The sequence below is a fragment of the Parasteatoda tepidariorum genome, chromosome 1 (assembly GCF_982258835.1).
Source record: "Parasteatoda tepidariorum strain Cologne lab strain chromosome 1, Ptep-v5.0, whole genome shotgun sequence".
NCBI lineage: Eukaryota > Metazoa > Arthropoda > Arachnida > Araneae > Theridiidae > Parasteatoda > Parasteatoda tepidariorum.
Genome location: NC_141755.1, coordinates 132,831,721 through 132,837,459, shown reverse-complemented (window position 1 = coordinate 132,837,459; position 5,739 = coordinate 132,831,721).

Sequence of the window (5,739 nt, the reverse complement as noted above, 5' to 3'; positions counted from 1 at the left end):
TTTTCGACGGATTTGGATTTCTGAATCCCAAAATTTAGGGGGTAATCGCAATCTTAGAAGTACCTAGAGATTTTCAAGCAAAGTGAAAAAAAATTTCTGCGCAATTATAAAGGTCGTTCATAATTGTGTAAATTAAGTTGTTTTTAAGGAAAAAGAAAAATATAAATCATTGAAATATTCGAGAAGATGACTTTTTGCATCTTTATGAAAATACATTATAAGAATGCTTAGCCTTCATAACTAAACAGGCTCTAGTTTTTCAATACATTAGATGCTTATTGTTTTTTTTTTTTAAATATATTCTTAAAATAAAGATAATTATTTAATGAAAAAATATTATTGTGATTATCACTCTATTGATAACTTTTTTTTTCAAGTTACTAAACTGTTGTAATGATTGGGTTATAAACTACACATTATAACATTAATATTATTTTGCTACCATTTTACTTTGATTATAAGAAATAAATATAATATATAAATGGACGACACTTTATAAATGCATTTAAAAATAGTATACCAATTTTTTTCAAGCAATGTGGTATGGGGTGATATATATTGTAAAACACTTAAAAATTAAAATAATAGTATTTATATAAAATTAAAAAAGTAGTATTTATTTAATCTATTTTCTTTTTTAAAAAAAAGGAAGAAAATGGCAATCTGAAAAAAAAAGAAAAAACATAGGAGAAAGATTTGCAAAATTTTGTGGCCGAGAAATAAGGAAGAAGTTGATTCAATTTCAAAGTGAAAGACAGTTAGATAAATATTAACTGAATATAATTTAAAAATTCAAAACAAACATGTCTTTAAAAATTAGAAGAAAAAATTTCAATTTGTAAGTAGAAGGATTATTGCAATTCACATATAAAGCATTAAAATATAATTAAAATTGTGAGTGAATATACTTCTGTAACTTAAAGTACAAAAAAAATAAAATGCCAACAACTGACGATATGCTTCCTAACCATTCAAAGGAAAAAAACACATGTTTTACACGTGGTTAAATTCAAAATTTATCTATTAATAAATAAAAAGAAAAGCTTGTTACTTTATGAATATTACTTACTTAATAAACACAAAATTATTTACCTATCGCAATAAATTTTCAGGAAATTTAAAAAATTATGTCCCCAATAACATTCGAAATTTTAACATTTATCTTTTTTTTATTACATATTAATTTCAATAACAAAGCATTAACGAATATTTAATTATGCAATATATAATTATTAATACCAAAAAAAAATCCTTGGGCATGTTAAATGTTTTTTCACATAAAACAGCAATAATAAAATCTAAAAAATATTACAAATTCTAATTTATAAAATTAAAAAGGGGGAGAGCCAAATGTCCCTCTCGATCTATATATATAGAGATGCCAACTTGCTCTGTTTAATGGGAAACTTTTTTCTAGTGGTAGCAAAATTTATGTTTTGTTTCTTTTTTATACAGATATACAATTATTTAATTATGAAATTTGATATAAAATTATTTTTTTTACGCCACTACGTATGTATAATTCGAAATTTCGTGTTAAACACAATTTAGTTCCAGTTATCTAGTGGTAAGCCTTTTAAATTTAACCAAAATTATCCAAACGTTTGCAAATTTTGGTCCTTAACTTTCCACCAGTTAATAAAATATTTCTGAAAAATCTTAGCAGTTGGCATCCCTTCACATAGACATCATTTCTAAAAAATATAATGAACGCCTATAACGCTAATTAATAATTTATGCATAATACATTTATTTAAATATTTAGGAAATGATTACTTATTACGATCAAGGAAAAAAATCTTACTACTTAAATAGTTGAATGAATTAAAACCTAACTGAACTGAATTAACCTAGCTGTAACCTATCAAATTAGATTATAAAATTACAATTACGTCTTACAATTACGTCTGTCTTTATTTTTCAAAATAGAGGTGTGTATTCATTGTTAAATCCCTTCATTGGTTCAAATAAGTTGATGAGCAAGACAGATGCACCTCCCATTTTTAGTATTTCACACTTTTGTGGAGGTGATTCCCACCATGGATGACAAATATTTCCTGTTTTGGAAGGATTTACGCTAATTTACAACAGGGGTTCTTTTTGAAATCTATTACAGATTCCAAAAACGTTTTTCAAAGAGATTTTAACCCCTGATGAAACTGGAGATTTACAAGCATGAGACACCCCATGGATTTTGCATTTCTCTGTCATCCTCTGGTCATCACCAAAGATCTATCTCTGCCTGAAGGGGTTCCCTGTTTAATTGCCTTTTTAGAAGGACTACAATCTTGTAATGTGATACGAAGAGGAGGAACAAATTCTTTTCTCTTTGCTTGTGGTAGTGGAAAAATAAAGAGAATAAAAATTTATTCAGGGATCATGAATTCACGGCATTCTGGTCTTTCTTTTAATCTTTTCTTGTTTAAGAATGGGGGACTTCTTCAAAAGAAAGAGTAAAGTTACAGTGGGATGCACTATAGGAGGTCTCACTTTCCTTTAGATAAGGAGAAAAAGTTTCTTTACATTTCTCACCCACTTTTGAACATCCTAAAATTCGTTCCTTCGCCTTTCATTTTCTTTTAGTCTCTTATATTTTTACTTAATTTTTTCATATAGATAAATATTTTAAATTTAAGGATTCAGCTTCTTTATTATAGTTTAGTTTTAACGTATGGTATTTTCAAATATACATGAATAATATCAAATAATCTAAGTCGAAAAGCATTTTTTTTAAGAATATTATTTTAAACTGAAATGAATATCAAAGCAAACTATTCTAAATAAAAATCAATAAATATTTTTAGGACTTCTTTTCTGTTCTTATTATTGAAAAGTACATGGTTTTAAATAAATGCGTTATGCATTGCTGAGGAAGAAGAAATTTGATATATCGATATATTTACTACTCAAAAGCTATAACATCATACATAGCACAGGCTATATAAACCTTTGAAATATGGCAAAACTTGCATTAATACATAATAATAATATACATTCTTAATGCTAGTACATATTCTGTACTTTCGTAATAGAAAATATTTTATTTAGTTAATTATTTTATTTTTATATATAACCATGATTTTTTGAGGCTATTTCAGTGTTTTTTTCCTTATGCAATATTACAGTTTAACTCTGAGTTAGATTTTTCTCGTTAAGCTGTTTCTTAGACTATTTGCGAATTTACCGTAAAATTAGTGTTCAATACAAATCAATATGATAGCATATTGTAAGTTCTAAAATAATGACACTATCCCTTATATACAAAACTCACTTTCTGTTGTTAATTTTCACAAACATGAAATTAAAGTGAAGCAGCATGTAACGGTTTAATTATATTTTTTTTTTACGTGAATATTAACTTGACACCCATAGTGAAAATATTTTCAGTAAAAATTTAAAAGGCATATTCGAAAACATTACATAAGACACGGAAAGTTTGAAAATAAAATTAGGTTATATTTTATAGAATTGAAAAGGGGAGAAATAGCTTGTGGGTCAGGAAAATTTAAAAATGAAATACCAGGAATGTCGAAATTATTTTAATTTTCCTCTAAAATCTAAGAATACGTGATTAGTCTTAAAAAACATTCACAGAGTTAATTGAAAAATTTTGATTTCCACCAGATTCTCCGCAAAAAGTGTTAAATTTGGCAGTTATATATATTTATTTATTTTTGTAAACTTCACTTTAGTTTCCTTTAAGAGAAATATTTTTTTTATTTATATTGATCTTCTTAATTATATTTAAGGAGCATCCAAAAATATAAGTACTTAGGGCCTCTGAGGTTCTTAATCCGGCTCTGGTGATTACTTAAATTCTTTCTATTACAGCTTTGACTTGTTGTGAAGCAATTATAAGTTACATTTTCGAAAATTTTAAATGCATTTGAAATTATATATTCGGGTAAAAGACTTTTAGTAAAAGGATTTTGATGAAAATTAAATGGGAATTATTTAGGAAATTTTCTAAAATTAAAAATATTTTAATTGGAATGTATCAAAAAGTTAGCAAAGAGAGTAATAATTATTAAAAATTAAGCATTGATTTTATAATTAAAATTTTGTTTTTGCCGAAATCGTCGTAAATATAATAGCAGAAAGGACAAAGATATTTTTTTCAGTTATTTATTTTAGTATTTATAGTGAATGTATTCATGAACATTAACAAATTACATTTAACCTGAATTGTTTGACACTAGTCACCTACTTTGTTTTGCAATATGCAGCTGCCTTTCATACTTCACTCCCCCAGTGACAAAAAGAGTCCCTCAAAAGACAATGTCTTCATTTCGAGCCCACATGAAATGGATAAATGTTGTATACTTTATTTTAATTCCCCCTCTAACTAACTCTCTCTCTCTCTCTCTCTCTCTCTCTCTCTCTCTCTCTCTATATATATATATATATATATATATATATATATATATATATATATATATATATATAAATTTTAAAAAAACACTTAATAAAATTTTTCAGTAAAAAAATCGTTGATGCTGATCGATTTTGCGCCTTTTTGAAATAATGCGCCCATGGCATTCGCCATACTTGCCATACCCTAGATACGCCACTGATTGTGTTTCTTTTCAAAAATAGCAGAGTTAATCAGAATGACTTTCTTTTAAAGATAAAATATTTAAATACTTTGATTTCTTGATCCAAGAATAAGACACTAGCATTACTTAAAAAAAATTAAATAGAGTTCAAAAACTAGGAGGAAGAAATGATTATTAATTAAATTATATAAAAGTAAAAATTATACATGAAAGTAAATATAAAAGTGTTATGTAAGAGTAAAAAATTAAAAATTATAAAAAAGGTAATTTTTCTAATTTTTTTTTTTTTTTGACCTAAAAGACTTGGTTAAGACTGCTTCCTAAACATAAATTAAAATAAAAGTATTTAAACAAAATATTATTTTACATTAACCATTTTCTCTTTTTATACTAAAATAAACTATTTTTGACTCACAGCTACAATTGAAATGGTTTGGAATTTATCCTTAGAGATCCAAAGACAACACTGGCATATGTTCTTACATAGCAGAGCAGATGGGGGTAATAATCACCCAGTCTTCATTTCAAACTTCCTACCTTTAAATACTAAGGAATAGTATATTAGAGTAAATTCTGAACCACAGAGAAATAATAGGAAGAGCAATTTTATCAAATATCTAAATTTTAGCACATACAATCCTTGGCCAAGTCAAGGAAAGTGAAGACTGGAAGCACCATGCACACTGGGTGTGACAAAACTAACTTGCTAAGTTATCATAAGACTTTTACCATTTGATCTCAGCTTACATTAGAGAGTTAGTATTTTATGAAAATAATTATTCTAACAGAATAACAGCATTTCTAAATCTCATCCTCTTTTCCCTTTCTAATTTATATATTTTCATTTACAAAAATTCATTTTAACTGTGCTGCATAATTTGATTAAAAAATTATATTTACCATTTATAAGGAGTGCAACATTAATAATTTTTAGACTCATAATTTGAAAAACACGCATTATTCCATCAACTTTTTTAATGGATGAAGGAGACTCATCTTGCATAACTTTAAGAGCATATAATCCTTCTGTCGTACCCAACAGCATAACCTTATAAAAACATACTTATAATTATTGCAAAAGAAATTAAAAATGGTTCAAATTAACAACAGGTCTTATACTTACTTGTTCATCAAATATACTTGCACATAAAGGATCAATAGCTTTACAGTCTTTGAGACTTAT